Source organism: Nomascus leucogenys, chromosome 2, assembly GCF_006542625.1.
Source record: "Nomascus leucogenys isolate Asia chromosome 2, Asia_NLE_v1, whole genome shotgun sequence".
In the NCBI taxonomy this organism is placed as follows: Eukaryota; Metazoa; Chordata; class Mammalia; order Primates; family Hylobatidae; genus Nomascus; species Nomascus leucogenys.
The window spans coordinates 9,470,045-9,491,526 of NC_044382.1; the positions used below are offsets into that span (position 1 = coordinate 9,470,045).

General features: G+C 43.7%; 1 protein-coding gene across 2 annotated transcripts in view; it reads left to right on the forward strand.

Annotated features, from left to right (window-relative positions):
• Positions 1-21,482, forward strand: part of SLIT3 (slit guidance ligand 3) — a 639,482-nt gene that overhangs the window by 86,863 nt on the left and 531,137 nt on the right. The window lies entirely within an intron of this gene.

Consider the following 21,482-nt stretch of genomic DNA (forward strand, 5'->3'; position numbering starts at 1 on the left):
GAGGATCAGTTCCTAGAATGGATGCCCTCTCAGCTGAGACCTAGAGGCTGAACTGGAGTTAATAAAGTAGAGAAGGGAAAAGTATTCCAGATAGAGAGAACAACATCAGCATAGCCCAGAGGTGAGAGAGTGCGAGTTATGGTCAAGAACTAATTCATCATGGCTGGGGGGCAGAGGACAGATGACACAAAGCTTTGCAGGTAGGATTAAAACATCTCGATGATTTCCTGAGGGCAATGGGGAGCTACTGAAGGATTTCCAGCAGGAAAACAACATAATTAAGTTTGTATTATAGGGAGATCATTCTTTCTGCAGTAAAGGTGGATTTAAGGCTTAAGTGGAAGGGTGAGGAGCGAGACTGGAGGCAAGGAGGTGCCCCTTTCAGTAATGCGGAGGGAGGATGGCAGCCTGGACCAGCGGAACAGCCATGCAGTTAGGAGAAGGGGATTGTTTGGAGACATATTTAAAGAGGCATACCTCATGGCATACAGTGATTGATTGCACATCGTGAATGTCAAGTGAAAAGGGGGGAAGCATGAGCAAGGAGCCATTCTTTGAGATGGGGTCCAGGTTGGGGATGGAAGGAGATGACAGTGTCCATGGTGAACATGCCTTTGGGAAACCCACAGGAGATGTCATGTTGGATTCATTGCAGAGCAGCCTATCCCTTTCGTTTTACTCTTGAAGACAATTAGGGAGTCTCTGTTAAATGTTGGGTAATACCCAGGTTCAGGGTACTGGTGTTAAAGAACTCCACCCACTTCCACCACCACCATCCCCTCTACCTACTTTTTCACACACAGATTTGCTGCATCTCCCCTTTGGGAAATTTATTTGCCTCTGCAGAGGGCCCTCCCAGCCACCCTGGCCTCCTCCCAGTTTCCCAGACAAGCCTTGGTTGTTCCCACTTCCTCACTGTGGTTCCTGGGTTTTCCTCTGCCTCTTTTCTCTTTCCATATCCCAATTCCCCTTTAAGGTCCTTGTGGGAGCTGTTATAATTACTGCCTCACACAGTGCTTTCTCCTGAGCCCTGACTTCTGCTGCCTGCTGCCTTAGAGCAAACTCTGCATGTGCCATCTTCCTTCCCCCTTGATGGGCTCTCCATGAAGCAGGTGTTGCCAACTTACTTGGAACCAGATATTGAGCACTTATTTTATATCAGGCAGAATACAGAGCCACTTATATGATCTCAATTAATTCTCACAACTCCCTTGGGAAGGAGGTGTTTGTATTCTTTCCATTTAACAGATGAGAAGACTGAGACTTGGTGAGTTTAGTCAATTGTTCTGAGTAGTAAATGACAGACTCTCCCAATGCTCATGGCTTAGCTCTCACCACCAAGTGGATGATGCCTGCTGTCTCCTTGAACTTGACCTATTACTTGCCATCTTGGTACCTTCGTTTGGCCACTCTTACTTTATTCCATACCTCTTTCTCCTTCCAAGCTTCTGAGTCTGTCAAAGCCATCACTATTATCCACATTTTTCTAGAACAGAAGCCTGGCTATTTCTTTGATCCATTTATTTAACAAATATTTATTGGGTCATGTGCCAGGCATTGTTCTTAATTCTGGGGATATAGTAGGAAGAGAAAAAAGTTTTTACCCACATGGAACTTATATTCTGGTGGGAGACCATAGACAGTAAACACAACAAGTGAAATGTATAATAGGTCAGATTATCACTTGGAAAAAATTAAGCAGGGGAGTGAGTCAGAGAGCTGAGGGATGGAGTTGCAATTTTAATGGGATAGTCAAGGAAGATCTCCTGGAGGAAGGGATATTTGAAGAGAGATCTGAAGAAAGTAAAGATGTCAGCTCCAGTTTGAAGTCAGATAGCGTGATGCCTCCAGCTTTGTTCTTTTTGCTTAGGATTGTCCTGGCTATGCGGGCTCTTTTTTGGTTCTATATGAAGTTTAAAGTAGTTTTTTCCAATTCTGTGAAAAAAGTCAGTGGTAGCTTGATAGGGATAGCATTGAATCTATAAATTACTTTGGGCAGTATGGCCATTTTCATGATACTGATTCTTCCTATCCATGAGCATGGAATGTTTTTTTCTTTTATTTGTGTCCTCTTTTATTTTCTTGAGCAGTGGTTTGTGGTTCTCCTTGAAGAGGGCCTTCACAACCCTTGTAAGTTGTATTCCTAGGTATTTTTTTCTCTTAGTAGCAATTGTGAGTGGGAGTTCACTCATGATTTGGCTCTCTCTTTGTCTGTTATTGGTGTATAGGAATGCTTGTGATTTTTGCACATTGATTTTGTATACTGAGACTTTACTGAAGTTGCTTATCAGCTTAAGGAGATATCAGGCTGAGACAGTGAAGTTTTCTAAATGTACAATCATGTCATCTGCAAACAGAGGCTACAGTAACCAAAACAGCATGGTACTGGTACCAAAACAGATATATAGACCAATGGAACAAAACAGAGGCCTCAGAAATAACTCCACACATCTACAACCATCTGAGCTTTGACAAACCTAACAAAAACAAGCAATGGGGAAATGATTCCCTATTTAATAAATGGTTTTGGGAAAACTGGCTAGCCATATGCAGAAAACTGAAACTGGACCCCTTCCTTATATCTTAGACAAAAATTAGGATGGATTAAAGACTTTAGCAAAAATTCAGATGGATTAAAGTCTTAAACATTAGACCTAAAACCACAAAAACCCTACAAGAAAACAGGCAATACAATTCTGGACATAGGCATGGGCAAAGACTTCATGTCTAAAACACCAAAAGCAATGGCAACAAAAGCCAAAATTGACAAATGGGATCTAATTAAACTAAAGAGCTTCCACACAGCAAAAGAAACTATCAGAGTGAACAGGCAGCCTACAGAATGGGAGAAAATTTTTGCAATCTATCCATCCGACAAAGGGCTAATATCCAGAATCTACAAAGAACTTAAATGTACAAGAAAAAAACATACAACCCCATCAAAAAGTGGGCGAAGGATATGAACAGACACTTCTCAAAAGAAGACATTTATGCAGCCAACAAACATGAAAAAAGTTCATTATCACTGGTGATTTAGAGAAATGCAAATAAAAACCACAGTGAGATATCATCTCATGCCAGTTAGAATGGTGATCATTAAAAAGTCAGGAAACAACAGATGCTGGAGAGGATGTGGAGAAATAAGAACACTTTTACACTGTTGGTGGGAGTGTAAATTAGTTCCACCATTGTGGAAGACAGCGTGGTGACTCCTCAAGGATCTAGAACTAGAAATACCATTTGACAGAATCCCGTTACTGGGTATATACCCAAAGGATTATAAATCATTCTACTATAAAGACATATGCACATGTATGTTTATTGCAGCACTATTCACAATAGCGAAGACTTGGACCCAACCCAAATATCCATCAATGATACACTGGATAAAGAAAATACATCATGGAATACTAGGCAGCCATAAAAAAGGAAGAGTTGATGCCCTTTGCAGGAACATGGATGAAGCTGGAAACCATCTCAGCAAACTAACTCAAGAACAGAAAACCAAACACCACATGTTCTCACTCATAAATGGGAGTTGAACAATGAGAACACATGGACACAGGGAGGGGAACATCACACACTGGGGCCGTCTGGGGGTCGGGGGCTAGGGGAGGGATAGCATTAGGAGAAATATCTAGTGTAGGTGACAGGTCGATGGGTGCAGGAACTCCCCAAGGCACGTGTATACCTATGTAACAAAACCGCATGTTCTACACATGTACCCCAGAACTTAAAGTATAATAATAAAAATATGTCAGCTATTTACACATATTTTCTAGGAATAAAAAAGGAAGAGGCCCAAAGGAAGGTGCACCCTAATGTGGTCCAGGAGTAGCAGGTAAAGGCATATGGCTGGAGTAGAGTGAGAGAGTAGGAGAGTGGTAGGAGGTGAATTTTGAGGGGTAACGGGATAGGGAGATGGACAGATCATGTTTATGGCCCATTGTAAGCACTTTGACTTTTACTCTGAGTGATGCGGGAGCAACTGAGGGGTTTTTGAGCAAAGGAGTTACTTGATTAACATGGGTTTTGAAACGTTCACTCTAGCTGCTCATGGAAAATAGGATGTAGGAGCAAAAGCAGAAACAGGGGAACCAGTCATGAGACTGCTGCAACTCTCACCCCAATCCGTCCTCCTTCACATTAGTCAGTTTTCCCTTCTAGTCAAACAACCTCAGAATCTCAGTGGCTTACAAAAATAAGCATTTATTTTCTGTGTGTATGGGTCATGGGTTGGCTGGGTTTGGCTGTTTCAGATGGTCTTAGCTGGGCTCAGTTGGGCTTGGATTCAGGCTGTGATTTGCGTTCAGGAATATCCTTGTGACTTCTTCTATTTGGGTTCTTGGCTATCAAAGGCATATTTTTTGATGGCAAGTGAAATAAGAGATGAGATCAAGCCAAGTCACACAAGCACATTTAAAATCTCTGCTCACATCACACTCACACCAACCTTCTGTTAACCAAATCAAGTTACATGGCCACACCCAACATCAATGGAGCAAGGAAATATATACTTCCCACTTTAATGGGAGATACTGCAAAATCACAGGGCCAAACCCTTGGGTGTATAATTCTCCTAGTGTGCGGAAGAATTGGAAACAATGAATCAGTCTCCACACCCTGTCTGTATTCTAACTGTCTTCATCCCATTTGCCACTAAGTTTTGCCTTGTCTCCTGTTTCTCCTCTTACTTTCATTCATTCATTCCTACCTCTGGTCCCCTTTGACTCACACAACAGTCTTTGTCATGTTCAACTCCAGTTTCACCCCCACCACCCAACACATTCTGCATACCACTACCCAAGTTCTCTTCCTACTAGCTGACTTTCTTCATGCCAGTCCTTCCCAGAAAATTTCAGTGACCAGATGCTGAGCAACACAGCATTTTCCAAATGCCAGTACATTCTATACCTTCTTCATGGTTTTTGTCAATCCATGCAACACCTTTACTCAAATTATTTTCTTTAATTTGACTTTAAGTCAACTTCCTTTCTTTTTCCTTGGCCTCTCTTTAATAATGACCATGAGAGAGTTACACATTTTTGTAAAAACATAAAAAATATAATGCAAATAAAATTTTTTGTGCATTTATTTGCCCTCTGAAATCTTGAAAGATTGGACAACTGCATTTTGGAACCTGCTGGCTTCCCACAAGTCCCCATGCCTTCATCCTACCTGTCTGGTCTTACCTCTCATCTCTGTCTATGTCCATTGCCTGGGTCATTATGCATCCCTCACTGCGGACTGCCATGGGTAGCTATTTGCCATAACAGTTTCTCCCACAGCTTCTGTGTTTTCTGTTCACATGGGTCTTATCTTGCTTATCTTATTCTGCTGCTAGATTGCAAGTTGCTGAAGGAGGAGGTCTTACTGAATTTTGTATCTCAGAGTATGATGCAGAATAGGCACTTAGTAAACATTGAATTTTATGATTTATTTTTTATGATACTTTAAGTTCTGGTATACATGTGCTGAACGTGCAGGCTTGTTACATAGGTATACGTGTGCCATAGTGGTTTGCTGCACCCATCGACCCGTCTTCTACATTAGGTATTTGTCCTAATGCTATCCCTCCCCTTGCCCCTTACCCCCAACAGGTCCTGGTGTGTGAGGTTCCTCTTGCTATGTCCATGTGTTCTCGTTGTTCAACTCCCAATTCTGAGTGAGAACATACAGTGTTTGGTTTTCTGTTCCTGGGTTAGCTTGCTGAGAATGATGGTTTCCAGCTTCATCCATGTCCCTGAAAAGGACATGAACTCATCCTTTTCTATGGCTGCATAGTATTCCACATGTGGCATATATGCCACATTTTCTTTATCCAGTGTACCACTGATGGGCATTTGGGTTGGTTCCAAGTCTTTGCTATTGTGAGTAGTGCTGCAATAAACATATGTGTGCATGTGTCTTTATAGTTGAATGATTTATAATTCTTTGGGTGTATACTCAGTAATGGGATTGCTAAGTCAAATCTGGTTCTAGATCCTTGAGGAATCACCACATTGTCTTCCACAATGGTGGAACTAATTTACACTCTCACCAACCGTGTAAAAGTGTTCCTATTTCTCCACATCCTTTTTAGCATCTGTGGTTTCCTGACTTTTTAATGATCGCCATTCTAAGTGGCGTGAGATGGTATCTCATTGTGGTTTTGATTTGCATTTCTCTAATGACCAGTGATGATGAGCTTTTTTTCATATGTTTGTTGGCTGCATAAATGTCTTCTTTTGAGAAGTATCTGTCCATATCCTTTGCCTACATTTGATGGGGTTGTGGGTTTTCTTCTTGTAAATTTAAGTTCTTTGTAGATTCTGAATATTAGCCATTTGTCAGATGGATAGATTGTAAAAATTTTCTCCCATTCTGTAGGTTGCCTGTTCACTCTGATGATAGTTTCTTTTGCTCTTCAGAAGCTCTTTAGTTGAATTAGATCCCATTTGTCAATTTTGGCTTTTGTTGCCACTGCTTTTGGTGTTTTAGTCCTGAAGTCTTTGCCCATGCCTATGTCCTGAATTGTATTGCCTAACTTTTCTTGTAGGGTTTTTATAGTTTTAGGGCTAACACTTAAGTCTTTAATCCATCTTAATTTTTAAGTTTTTAATCCATCTTAATTTTTGTCTACGGTATAAGGAAGGGGTCCAATTTCAGTTTTCTGCGTATGACTAGCCAGTTTTCCCAACACCACTTATTAAATAGGGAATCATTTCCCCATTGCTTTTTTTCCATTAGGTTTGTCAAAGCTCAGATGGTTGTAGATGTGTAGAGTTATTTCTGAGGCCTCTGTTTTGTTCCATTGGTCTATATATCTGTTTTGGTACCAGTACCATGCTGTTTTGGTTACTGTAGCCTGTTAGTGTAGTTTGAAGTCAGGTAGCATGATGCCTCCAGCTTTGTTCTCTTTGCTTAGGATTTTCTTGGCTATACAGGCTCTTTGTTGGGTTCTATATGAAATTCAAAGTAGTAAACTCCCATTCACAATTGCAACCAAGAGCATAAAATATCTAGGAATACCACTAACAAGGAATGTGAAGGACCTCTGCAAGGAGAACTACAAACCACTGCTCAAGGAAATAAGAAAGGATACAAATAGAAAAACATTCCATGCTCATGGATAGGAAGAATCAGTTTGTGAAAATGGCCATACTGCCAAAGTAATAATACATATATTCAGTGCTATTCCCATCAAGCTACCCATTGACTTTCTTCACAGAATATGAGTTGCTTAATTTATAAGTAAGCAACTGGAATTTTGATGTTTCAAAACACTACTATGAGTTCTTTGAGGCAGATCTTTCCTTTTCTTTTTTTTTCTTCCCTGTTTGCCCCCAGGTAAGCAAACAGTAGGTGCTTGTTAAATTTGACATAAGAATTGTGTAGTCTTAGTCCATTCCAGCTGCTATAACAAAATAGCATACTCTGGGTGGCTTATAAATAATGGGAAGTCCAAGATCAAGGAAGGTGCCAGTATACTTGGTGTCTGGTGAGGACCTGCTTTCTGGTCATAGATGGTGCCTTCTACCTTATGTGCTCACATTGTGGAAGATGCAAGGAAGCACTAATCCCATTCATGAGGGCTCCACCCTCATGGCCCAATCACCGCCCAAAGGTCCCACCTCCAAATGCCATCATCTCAGTGGTTGAATTTTGAATGTGAATTTTAGTGGGGGCAGGACACAAACATTTGGACCATAGCACACGGGAACACAAGAAGGCAGCTAAGATGGATAATGAACAGTGATGATAATTCAGGTCATTTAGCCGTTCTTAGTTCTTTTAAGCCTAAGCTGAGTTTGAACATCAAACACATCATGATTTTGATTACTGAAGGCAAAGGAGTGTGAATGTGGAGCCCTTTGCCTTCATCCACAATTGAAAATGTGTTATTTGTGTTAGGTAACTAACTCTGTTCATCCTATACTAGCTCTAACTTGGAGATGACGTTGAATTCTTTTCAGGATGGACTTGGTGCCGTGTGTGTGTGTGTGTGTGTGTGTGTGTGTGTGTGTGTGTGTGTGTAGGTAAAACAGAGAAAGATAGTGGTACAGAGGCCAACACACCTGGAATCTATTTGTGAGGGTCCCTGCTTCAGTCCACGGCTTGGGCCATTCATTTACTTCTCGCTAAGTGAACATCTGGGATTCAGTTTGAGACGCCAACAAGTTTGGATGGGATCTCAGAGCTGTGGTTGGGAAGTGGAACTGCTCGCCTGAGGTGGGAGTGAGCGAGGTGAGTGGGGGCTCTTAAACTATTTCTGCAGACTTCAGTTCAAATGCAATAGCCAGAGGGTTGAGAAATCCTTCCCATGCTGGAAAAGCATTTAAAAAAAAGGAATAAGGAAAAGATTCAATCAGATCGAAGTGACAATGCAATCTGAAAAGTGCCCCTTTCCCCCTTTTACCTAGCTCCCTTTCTATCCTACAGTTCTCATATTATCCAGGTATCTTCCTTTTCTAAGAAAAAAATAATAACAAAAAAACCTTGGACCTGAATCAGGGAGGAAATGCTATGAGAAAATTAAAATTCTAATTAGTTATAGATGAGAATTGGTCACAGATAATTATTCTACATTCTTTGGCTTATGCCAGAAAAGGCTTAAAAGTACTTTTTGTTGTTGTTGCTGGATATGTAAGTATAGATGTAGATGCCTAGATAAACAGACAGAGAGGCACACCATCATTAACAGATCTTGCAGATTTTGAGTGTTTAGAACAAAAATGAAAGAGAAATTTGTCATTCACAAACTAGGAATGTTTGAATCTTTTACTGTCAGGACTTTGTCACTTTGAACTAACTCAGAACAAAAGAAAAGGCCAATGGGTTCAAACAGGATCATTTTAAACAGTACACTTCCAGAAAATTTGTGCTGAGTTGCACCTGCCCTCCCTGACATCTACTAGCTAGAGTATTTCTATTTCAATTTGCATCTGTCAGTTTCCTACCTGTGGGTCAAAGGGGTTGGAGAACCAGACAAAAGGCCTAGAATAACCCAGAAAGAACATGGAGAATCTGTGGTGGGCTGTGCTCATGCCATCTGATCTAGAACCAGCTTTGCTGCATTGTTTTGGGGGTCTTAAAAGGGGAAAAAAATCCTAATAGCTGCCTCAAGTATTTTTCTCTTAAGTCCTAGCAGAAATGAGTAGATATTAACCATAGGCTGCTCAAGGCATGCTTGATGTCTTGATGGAGTGTGCTTTTGCAGAATTATGCTAACGTATTCTCAGTCCCTCTTCCCTGCCCCCAACATAGCTCTTCCATATTTATTCCCAGGCAGCATGGAAAAGAGAAACTTAGCTTTTGGGGGCCATCTGCTTTTTCCTTTTATTGATAGCGCCCCTCACTCTTCTGATATAGAAACCTTATGTGGATGCCCCACCTGGTGTAAGGACGCTCGCCCTGACTCTGGCTTCACTCTGTTCTGAAGCTGCCTCTGCTTCCCTCACCCTACTGCACAAAACTGCTGGCATGGGCCTCTTGCTCCAAACTCTCAGGACCATCTTTCAAGCAGTATGGGTCAAAATGTTGGATTTGTGCTATTGTGATTGTGACTGTTCAGTAACCTGGTTGCGATACTCTGGAAGGTGCCTAATGAAATACTCTGGTTTTAACAGCTGAAGTGAAGTAGCCAGCACAGGGGGCTTGGGCAGCAGCACACAACTTATAGCACTTTCAGTTCTTCACAAAGTTTGCACCCTTTGGCTCATCTGTTCCTCAGTAATTCTGTTAGATAAGTGGAGTAGATACTCTCTCATTGAGTCATTCAACCAACCAATGAACCAACCAACCAATGAACCAACCAACTAACCAGGAAGTATTTATTGAGTACCTACTAGTTGCCAGGCTCAAGTGGCAGTGAACAAAACAGAAAAAAATCTTCTCATGGCACTACATATTTGAATGGATATTCTAGTAGATATCATTATGCCCATTTTCACATGAAGAAACCAAGGCATAGGGCGATTAAATCCTAAGGCCATGCAGTACATTAAAATTCAAATATTCTCTCCAGCTCTCAGAATAAGGAGAATAGAATAGGTTATCTTAGGACTCATCCAACCCACTGATTCTGTTGCTGGAGGAAACCAGGGCTGTGGTTTACATGGAGTTGCATAGCTCTAGGGCAGAGCTAGAATTATATAGCACAGCCTTTCTAAGCCCCAGCCCCATGCTCTGTCCAAGAGTTCTTAGACCCTGCAGAGGCGTATAATTCATAGACTTTGTCATTTGTCACCATCCCTCACCCGCTTAATGAGGCCCCCTCCCTCATTACTCAGCATAGATTTCATGGCTCATTTTCATAATTACTCTCAGCACATTCCCTCAACTCCTGGGCCCCTCTCTTCCTCCATCGTAGTTGCCTGGAAACGCCCTAACCTTGGCTGAATTCAGCCTTCTATTGTTTGCACCCTCTCACCCAGGGGTCTTGAGTGTTGCTGAAGAAAAACACACACTTCTGTGGATGAATCTCACTTACAGCTCATGATCACTAACCTCAAATGGGCCTTGGCTGCCACCCAGCAACCCTCCAGCCTTTCCTAAGCAGTGATGTCTCACCTTTCCTTCTCAGTCATCATACCTCCTCATCTCTCCCTAGCCTCTGCTGAGAATCTGGCTTTGTTTTTCACTGAGGAAACAGAAGTGGTCGGAAGAGACCCTCCACAGACACCTACCACCACATCTGTCACCCCCTGTCCCTTGACTTCTGCCTTCCTGCTGTTGCCACAGGTGACCCCTCTCTGGCCCTGCCAAAGGCCACTGCCATCCTTATGCACTGGGATTATCTCTGTTGCCTGTTCAGGAGCTTCACTCTAAAATTTTTCTCCCCCCTCCCCTGAATCATCAATGTGCCTCTCTTCTATGTCATTCTCATCAGCACTGAAGCATGTCACTATTTCCTCCATCTTAAACAAACAATAAAATCCCACTTGACCACATTCTCTCCTAGCTATCAACCTGTTTTCTCTCCTCCTTTATTTTGGACGTCTCAACGTCATTGTTCCTTTTTATTTTCCCCCACTCTTTTTTGAACCACTCCTGCTAATAGGTCATGCCCATCTTTGGACCAAACAACTCTTTGCAGGGTCACCAGTGGGATCTTCATTACCCAACCCAATGTTATCCTCATCTTTCTCTCAGCAGAAGTTGGCTAACCAATTCCTCCCTCCCTCCCTATCTCTCTCCTTCCATGAAACTCTCCCTTCACTTGGCTGTCACAACTCTGCTCTCTCTTGCTTCTCCCTCACCACACTAGGGGCTGTTTCCTCCTCGCTCTGGATGGTGTAGCCCAGAACTCAGTCCACACTCCTCTTGCCTTATCTTCATCTGCCATGGTAACCACATCCAAGTTCATGGCTTTAAATTGCCACCTACATCTCTCTATCTTGGTCTTATCCCTGAGTGCCCCATATTTGTGTATCCCATCATCTGTTGGGCATCTATAATTGGGAATATTTGTAGGCATATCAAATTTAACATATCCAAATCTGCCCCCACCGCCCGCTCTACTCACAGTCTTCCCCCATCTCGGGTAACAGTAGTTCCAAAGTTTTAGATGCACAGGCCAAAATATCAGCCTCATCTTTGACTCCCCTTTTCTCTCTTGCCTTGCCTCCAATCCATCAGCAAATCCTGTCTGCTCTACCCTCAAATTATTTATAGAATTTGACTACTTCTTAACACTTCTGCGGCTGTTATCCTGGTAGCAGGGTAAAGAGCATTCCCAGAGAAGGGAAGAGCATGTGCAAAAACTCTGATCCGGGGAAAGCTGCAAGAGTAGAAAATCTCAGAAGAGATGCAGGAGTGATTCTTGAATCTGGGGAGTTGTCTGCCTTGTTAGCCCCATTATGAGATGTCATGGGGAAGAGGTCACTATAGGGATGGAGCTTTGGTGATTGCCAAGTGGTTTGACAGCCTGAAGTGGCTCTGGCCTGCTCTGAAGTTATAAATGACTATTAAGTTGCATGTACATTATTATCTGCTCTGTGTGTGTGTGTGTGTGTGCACATTCACCTGCATGCATAAATGTGGGCTTTCTTCCATCCTAGATATGTTTTCTTGGAGTCTGAGCCCTAGTGTACTAATATATACCCATGTACAATCTTCTGGAGATCCCCAGAGACCCATGCCCTTGACTTTAGTCCTAGATAAAGCAACCTGTTGGCTACGGCCTCTGGGGTTCCCCTGCATTGTTCTAGGCAAAATTTACTTAGGCCTGTGGGTCAGCCATCCTGGAACTAGAGGACTCACAGTGCCTTTTGGTCCATTCTCTGCAGAACCAGTGATTTTCCACCACTGTGTAGACAGGACTCTTGTCCATCTTCTCCCTCACCCCCTTCTTTTCTCCTGAAATCAAGGTCTTCTGGATGCAGGGGCATTTGGGCATCAGGGGCATATGGAAGTAGCCATGGCAGGGGTCAGAGGCAAGGCAGGCTCAGACCATTATGTACTCTACATTTCCCTAACAGCCATGTCATTGGAGAAAAAGTAATCCAATGTGAGGTACAGGAAAGGTCAAAGGAGGTTGTTTGGTATGTGTGTGTTGTGGGGGGGTTGGGGGGGCTTTGTGCCTGTTTTCTTTTCATACTGGAGTCCTGAGCTGGATCTCAGTAGGATGTGATCCTGACCAAGCCCCCAGAGCTCTCTAGAACCACATAAATAGGGCAAGGATTTCCTGAGACTCTCGCAGCCTTCTTCTGAAATCAGAGAGGCAGGGCCAGCACATATTCCTTGTTTCTATCCTCCCTCCTGGGATTATTGGGCATCCTTCTGTCAACCAAGGCTCCAAAAAGTTAGAGAAGCAGAATGGCAAGGGGGTTAAAATCACAGGTTTTAGTGTCCAAGAGACCTCTATTCAAGCCTTCAGTTTGGGCTGTGTGGTTTTGGAAAAGCTACATAACCTTGCTGTGCCTCAGTTTCCTTATCTTAATGACCGTAACAGTGTCTGCTTCAAGAGTTGCTTTAAGGATGAAGTGAGATAATACAGATAAAACACCTAACACAACACTTAGCTCATAGTAGTAAGTGCCCTATGTGAACATAAAAAAGGAAGGAAGGATGGGTAGATGGACAAGGACAAAGATTTTTTTATTTTTTTAATTTTATTTATTTATTTTTGAGACAGGGTCTTGTTCTGTTGCATAGGCTGGAGTGCAATGGGATGATCTTGGCTCACTGCAACCTCCACCTCCCAAGCTTGAGCAGTCCTCCCACCCAGCCTGCTGAGTAGCTGTGACTATAGGTGTGTGGCACCATGCTCAGCTAATTTTTTGGATTTTTTGTAGAGATGAGGTTTCACTGTATTTCCCAGGCTGCTCTCAAACTTCTGGACTCAAGCAATCCTCCCACTTTGGCCTCCCAAAGTGCTAGGACTGTAGGCATGAGCCACTGCGCCTGGCTGACAAAGAAATCTGTGCTGTTTTGATGGTTAAGGCATACTGATTGTTAAGATAGTGCTCAACAAAATATCCAAGTGTTCCTGTAGATTTCCCAGCTTCCTTTGCAGCTAGGTTTGTGCCATGTGACTAGTTCTGGCTAATCATGTGAGAAGTGGTATGAGTCACCACTGGGTCAAGGGATTTAAGAGCTGATGTGCTTTCTCCTTCCTTCTCTTCCCCTGGCACAGCAGCCTTGGGGGCCACATGTTCTCTAAGGTATCATACCACATGAAACAAGTGCTTTACGTGAGTGTGGAATAAGTGTTTATTGTGTTAACTCACTGAGATTTTGGAGTTCATTTGTTATTGCCTTGCTGACCAATACAGTCATCTACGAAGGAGAAATAAATCTCCTGAATTTCCAACCTCTTGGGACATCTAGGGACAATTATAATGATAATAACAGTAGCTGTAACAGCTACCACTTATTGAGCCCTTGAGAAACATTGCAAAGCCCTTTACAGATGTTAAACCATTCAGCCCTCTCAGGTATCCCATGAGGTACATGTTTTGCTATTACATAATAATTGTGTTCCTAAAATAATCTTTAGGTTATTTTTTAAAAGGGTTCTTGCAAACAACTTCAATGAGGAAAAAAAAACTGCTTAGGGATCAGAATTTTAAAGTATGACCACAAAGTTCTTTCTCCTACAGAAATGTCAAAAATAAAGGGGTTTTTAATTGCTATTAGGACTTTCAGAACTTACAAACTAAAAAATAACTGATTTCAAAACTGGTGTAAGCCAGCCTAAATGTCATTGAGCAAATACTGAATACCATGGAAGATAAATCTCAGGTCAACTCGCAGTTAAGCCATCAAAATAAATTGTGGGTTGGTCCACATTTACTATAAGGAAGCTCCATTGTATCTCAGTGAAGCTGCTTGTCCCTCCAAAAAAGGGAAGCCTCAAAGGCAAAGAATAGCATCATTCAACTAAAATGGCCCTGGGTATTAAGTCCATAAGCCATTAGGCTTTCCTGCCCCACATATGGGGACCATTCCTGATCATGACACTGGTATAAACCAACAACCATCACAAATTAGCTTCCTTGCTGAATTGCTCAGATTACATCCAGTTTGCATTATGAAAATTTGCATAGCAGGAGAAAGAAAGCCCGAACTGGCTGTTAGACAGGTGAGGAAACCAAGCAAGTAAGAGGCCTTCAGTGACTACAGCAAACAACTAGTGGGAACAGCCCCAGATCAAGGATCTCTGCTCTTTTGACTCTCCAGAGTTCAGGTTTTTTGCCCCTGATTTATAGTGACATCTGTACATCTTCATAGTTGATGATGTCATCTCTGAACTGATGTTTGAGGCCTGTGAAGTTTGGTTCTGCCCTTGCCTGTAGTCTGCAGTCATCATCCCTGGCGTTTGCTGGCCTGGAGCAGCAGCTGGCAGGAAGCATTGTCCCTCTCCCTCTCTCCATTGGGGGTGGCATGGAGCTTCTGCGCTAGATAACAAAGCTGCTTGGGTCCTTGCTGTTGAGACATGAGTGTTTCTGAAAGTACCAGTAGATGGAGAAAGAATTCAGGCTGCCTAAGAAGCTGCCTGGGGAAGGGGAAACAATTGAGTTCATTGCTAAAGCAAGCAGTCCTGGTGACCTGTAGGGGTTAGCACACTTTGACTTTCTTCCTCCCTCAGGCCTGATTGGACAGCTGACATCCCACACCTCCCTGAGGAAAAGAGGGGACTTGATGTGCAGTAGGCCATGCCCAGGCCCTGGTGGCCCCTCACCCCTTCCCTTTCCAGAGGGAGGGGAAGTAGTGAGCCCTTCCCCCTGCTCGCCTTGCTTGTCAGTGAGGTTGATAACCTCTGAAAGCTGAGTCTCTAAGAAGTTTCTGAACGAAGAAAACAGACTCAGGTAGGCAGGCCCTCTGGGAGCCCTGTTTACCCCCACGCAGTGTGACTTCCCGGTTCAGCAGGGCTATTGATTCATCAGGCTCCCCTAGCTGGCCTTTCCTACCTTTTGATTTATTCATGAAATTCAGCAGGCCCTTCTGGAAGGTTCTTTGTGTGCCTGATGCTGTGTTGGCTACTGTTGGGACACAAAGGACTTTTTAGTTGTATTTCCCACCCTTAGCCCTTGAAACTTCGATGATAAGACAGTTTATAATGAAGGGCTAAATTAAGAATTCTCACTACACATAGTAGGTAAGAGCACAGGCTTAGCAGCAGGCACCTGGGTTCAAGTCCCACCAACTATCACGTTGGTCAAGCTTGACTTTGGGCAAGTTCTTAACCTTCTTAGGCCGGTATTTCCTAAATATAGGGATGCTAAGAACACTGGCCTCCGAGCGTTTCCATGGAGATTAAATGAGGTAGTGCATGTAAAGTGCTCAGTACAATGCCTGGCTCATGGTTTTAGTCTTATTACTAGCTACTGCTGTTAGTTGTCAAAACATATTTGAGAGATTTCAGCGTTGCAGAAATCCTGAATCTAAACACACCACCTTCTGCACAGTGTTCCTCCCTTCTCTATTCCTCTCATTAGGGATTGGTAATTTGACTGATCAGTTACCCAACCTGGAGCCACTTTTCATACCTGTACTCCTGTAACTCCCTCAATCCTCACATACATCCTATCACAAAACCCAGCCGATTATACCTCACTTCTCTCTACTACACTTCAGCCACACTGTTATCCTTAACCAGATCTTCACGCAGAGACCAATCCTCACGTACATCCTGTCACAAAACCCAGCCGATTATACCTCACTTCTCTCTCCTACACTTCAGCCGCACTGTTATCCTTAATCCAGTCTTCACGCAGAGACACTAGTTACCCAAGAACCCTGTTAACTGGTTTTCCTGCTTCCGATTTCACCCTCCTCCAAACTGGGCTTACTGCTACTCAGGAGACATGTGTATATGTATGTGTGTGTGTGTATGTGTGTGTGTGTATATATATATATTTTGTTTGTTTGTTTGTTTGTTTTTTGAGTTGGAGTCTTGCTCTGTCACCCAGGCTGGCGTGCAGTGGCATGATCTCAGCTCACTGCAACCTCTGCCTCCTGGGTTCAAGTGATTCTCCTGCCTAAGCCTCCCAAGTAGCTGGGATTACAAATGTGCACCCCCATGCCCAACTAATTTTTATATTTTTAGTAGAGACGGGGTTTCACCATGTTGGCCAGGCTGGTCTGGAGCTCCTGACCTCATGATCTGCCCACCTTGGCCTCCCAAAGTGCTGGGATTACAGGCATGAGCCACCACGCCCGGCCAGGAGAACTTTTTTAAAATTCAAACCAGATTATCACTCCCTTGCTCAAACCCTTTCTCTGGCTCCCTCTTACTCTCTGTAAAAAGCCAAGCCCAAATTCTTTATTTTGGATAAAAAGGCCCTTTGTGGTATGACTGCTGCCTAGTTGTACACCTTCATCACTTGTGTTCGCAGGTCACCTCTGTGTTCTAGCAATGCAAGCCTGCTTCCCAAATGCTCCTCTGTCTCCTGGCCCTCCATGGAGTACAGAGCACGTACTACTCTCTCAGTCTAGAAGTCTCCATCCCTGTATCCTAAAGAGTCCTGGTCATTCTTTAAAACTAAACTCAAAACCATCTTCCTTGGGAAGCCTTCTTTTAACAAGGACTGGGTTAGCTGCTGCTCCACTGTGTTCCCATGACACCTTCACTTTCAAGAACATGGCAATTTTTTGTTTTCAGGTCTGTCTTATTCACTAGCATATGACATTTTTAAAAGAAGGGACTGTATCTTATTCATTTTTGTATGTTCATATTGAAAAAATGACTGGAGAAATGAAAGAATGGATGAATGGGTAAATGGTGGTTGGATGGATGAGTGAATGCTTGGGTAGATGGGCTGGTGGATAGATGGATGGTGATTAGATGTACAGATAAATGAACAGTTGGATGGATGAATGGTTGAATGGATACATTGATGGATTCAATGAAGTGGCAAAAACTTCTATTTATATCTTACACCCAGGTACATCTAGAAAGGTCTTTAGTGGTTCCACAAAGACAAGGGCCTATTTCTTAGTGCTTCTCAGTTCAGGCTGAAAAGCAGTATGACTTTGCAACTCAGCAGCCAGTTAGTTTTTTTTTTACCTTTATGCTCCCCATTGTTGCATCAGGAAAGCTGAGAAGGAGTTTTGATCTTAGCGGGAGAGGGGATACCTAGGAAGGCCTTATCCTGTCATTGCCCTGGCCCACATCTCATTTGCTGACTTCCTCAGTTCTGTCCTCATATGAGTCCCATTCAGTCCTGTTCTCCATTCAGTAATCATGGATTTACTTCCAGCTTGAACTATGGCAGGAGATCTCCACCTCTGGGCCCAGAGTAACAGAACAGCAGATGGCATGAGTGCACCATGGCCAGTAGCCACTGTCTGCATCCGGCACTTACCTGTTTATCAGGAGAATAGCACGTCTCATTCTGTCCATTTTCCTGTTCAGGGGTTGCTTTCATAGCAGCCACTTGGGAAGTGTACCTTATGCAGCTTGGAGCCTTCATCACCTTTTCAAGGAAGACTTTCCAGGCCTGGCTGTTCACTCAGTAAATATGAGTAAATCCTGGAGTTACCTGGAAATACAGTATCTAGCTCCTTCTGATATTGAGAACCAGCAGGTGACCTGCCCGAGCTCAAGTGGAAAGGCCCCAAGACTTTTGGGAGCAGAGCCCCGCCCATCTGCCCCAGAATCCTCATTCAGGGTTTATGAAGCAGCGGGCAGTGCACAATTGGCTAAATTTGGTTGTATTTTTATTTTTGTCCAGCCACAAATACCGGCAAAAAACTGAAAATGATTCCTTCCCTTCCAGGAGCCTTGGAGCCAAGCTGGTTTTATTTTTAGCTTCAACTCTGGTTTAGGGTTTTCAGCAAACCGAACACCCTACTCACTGCAGACAGCAGCAAGCTGGGTTTTAGGATTGTTGCCTAGACTGTAGTGTTGGTTCTCTGAATGTAACTCTTACAAGACTTTGTACAGCTGTGACAATAGAGGGTGGTTCCAGACAGACCCACATAGAGTCTCAGTTCTTGCCTTGGGGACCTCCAAGAGAGTTCCTTTCCAGGGAAGACAATGTACACAGGGTGGTTCATTGCCTGGGATGAGTTGGAGGAAGTGGCAGCTCTGGATGAAAAGAAACAGAAAAATTAAGAAAGGGAGAGGGAGCTGTTATTTATTGAAAGGCTTCGAGTAACATGGTGGTTCAGAACTAGAGCTCTGGAGTCTGACCGACTGCATGCAAATCCTGCCACTACCACTTCCTGACACTGTGGCCTTGGGGATGGCTTGACCTCCCCAGGCTTCAGGTTCATTCTGTATGAGACAGGATTAGTAATGACACCTACCATGAGCACCGCTGCAGTTGAGATCCTGCCTGTGTAGCATGTGGCATGGCGTTTGACATGCATGTAGAACTGAATCAGCACCATTGTCATCACTGTTGCCATGCTCTTATTGCAGTGCTGAACACTTGTGTAGACACTGTGTCATTTAAGACTCACTGTAACCCATTTTGCAGATCCAAAACTGAGGTCCAAATGGCTAGATAGCTTGCCTCAGATCCCACAGCAAGAGCACAATATAGCCAGACCTGTGTCCAGCCCCAGTGAATCCCAAAGACATCACATCAAGCCTTCTCCAGTTCCAATGGCTTCCACCTGTTATCACTGAGTACATGGGAACTACTCAAAACATAAAAATAGATGTTGCCTCATCCTCCTCTTCCCGGAGTCCCCCACTTTTTATTCTACTTTAGTGACGGGAACACACAAAAAGCAGATACTGGCAGTGGTCAAAGAGCACCATGCAAAATCAGAGACAGACAGTGGAACGGCGGTTGCCAGGGGCTGGGAGGAGAGATGGGGAGGTGTTGTTCAACAGGGACAGGATTTCAGTTTTGCAAGATGAAAAAGTTCTGGAGATTAGTTGCCCAATGATGTGAATATACTCTACTGAACTAACTACACTTTTAGTGTACAGTGTTTATATTGCTAAGAAGATAAATCTCATGATATGTGATTTTACTGCAATTTAAAAAAAATAAAAAAGCACTGGGGTAAGAGTCAGGCTGCCCTCAGCTGGGCACAGTGGCTCACTCCTGTAATTCCAGCACTTTGGGAGGCTGAGGTGGGCGGATCACTTGAGGTCAGAAGTTTGAGAATAGCCAGGCCAACATGGTGAAAACCATCTCTACTAAAAAATACAAAAATTAGCCAGACTTGATGGTGAGTGCCTGTAACCTCAGCTACTCGGGAAGCAGAGGTAGGGGAATCACTTGAACCTGGGAGGTGGAGGTTGCAGCGAGCCGAGATTGCACCATTGCCCTCCAGCCTGGGCAACAGAGTGAGACACCGTCTCAAACAAAACAAAACAAGAGTCAGGCTGCCCCAGAGGTGGCCAGGGAATTAGAGCTTATCTTATCCAACTTTCCAGCCTTACCTTCTTGCCTCCTCCTCATCAGGAGTCTTGTGGATGGCATCCTTGCCCAATGCTTACCCACTCGCTGCATGGCTGTCCGGCTGAGTAGCACCCTCTTGACAGTGGGCTTATTATATGAAGTCTTCAATGCTTCTCTCTCACATGCTTTGTCCTGCTTGACCTCCTTCTAGTTGCTCATCCCTCTAAAGTTGTTGTCCATAGACCTAGGAAGAAAGGGGGGAAATGGGAGCAAAATCCCAAATAGGAAAGCATGTCTGCTTGGTGGCAGGGGAAGGGGGCCAGGGCTTTGGGGCCAAGAGCTAGGGAGAAGCTCACCTTTTCTATTCCTTAGTTTGCTTTAGCTCTCAGATAGGGATCATATAGTTATATCATGTAATAGGACATACTCAGTTCACTCTAACTAGAAAAATTCATCCAGGCTATGAACTGCTCTTTGGCTCTGAAAGATTCTGGGGACTGTGAGGTGTATGCTTTAATCACAGTTTGGGTGGCTTCCCATTTCCCTTGCTATGCTGTGTCAACTCACTAGGGCAGAGGGGCATGGGGCTAGCATGCAACAGGGCCTCTCTCTTGGCCTAATGCTCCGAAGAAAGCACCCTTCATGGAGATCATAATGGTGGCTCTGTGTCACTTAAAAACTCAGGTAGCCTTTCTGTGGGTGTTTAGCATTGACCATGTTTAAGAGAGACTGGCTCTGTTGGCCAACATCCAATGTGAGCCATCCCTACTGGGCTGATTTTTGCCACAAGCCACACCTCATGCCCAGACCTTGGTGCCTGACCCAGGGCCTACTTCTCCATGAGTCCCAGTGGGGATGGTGATAAGGGTCTACAATACTGTTAGGGGCCCATGAAAATGTTTTACTTTCTTCTAATATTGGAAGACAAAAATGAACTTTTGGGTAGAAATGTTATGTAATAGTATATTTGCATTTATACCAACATAGTTATAAAATGTAACATTAAAAAAAATTTTGATGGAGAAAGCAGCCCACAAAGGCAAAATTGCCAAGGACCCACAAAACTCACAATGGAACCCTACTCTGGTCCACACAGCCGAGCTGGCCAGAATTCCATTTTGTTCCTCAATCCAAGGTGATCTGCCATGCCCTCTTCTCTGTTCCTAAAGCAACTACTATCTGCTCCCACCATCACTGTTTAGGATCCTGAATATTTCCTCTGATATTTAAGGTTTCTTTTTCTTCTTCTTCTTCTTCTTTTTTTCTTCTTTTTTGAGACAGAGTCTCGCTCAGTCGCCAGGCTGGAGTGCAGTGGCACGATCTCAGCTCAGTGCAACCTCTGCCTCCTGGTTTCAAGCAATTCTCCTGCCTCAGCCTCCCAAGTAGCTGGGACTACAGGCATGCACCACTACGCATGCCCAGCTAATTTTTTGGATTTGTATTAGAAACGGGGTTTCACCATGTTGCCCAAGATGGTCTCGATCTCTTGACCTCGTGATCTGCCCACCTTGGTCTCTCAAAGTACTGGGATTACAGGCGTGAGCCACCATACCTGGCCCATTTATGTTTTTAGGGGTGTATTTCACATGCCAGTTTCATCACTCAGTAATAGCTACACGGAGCTCATGGTAAGAAAAGTTCAAAAGTCTTGTCTGGGGTCCATGGGAAGGAATATTGTGATCCATTAGTGAT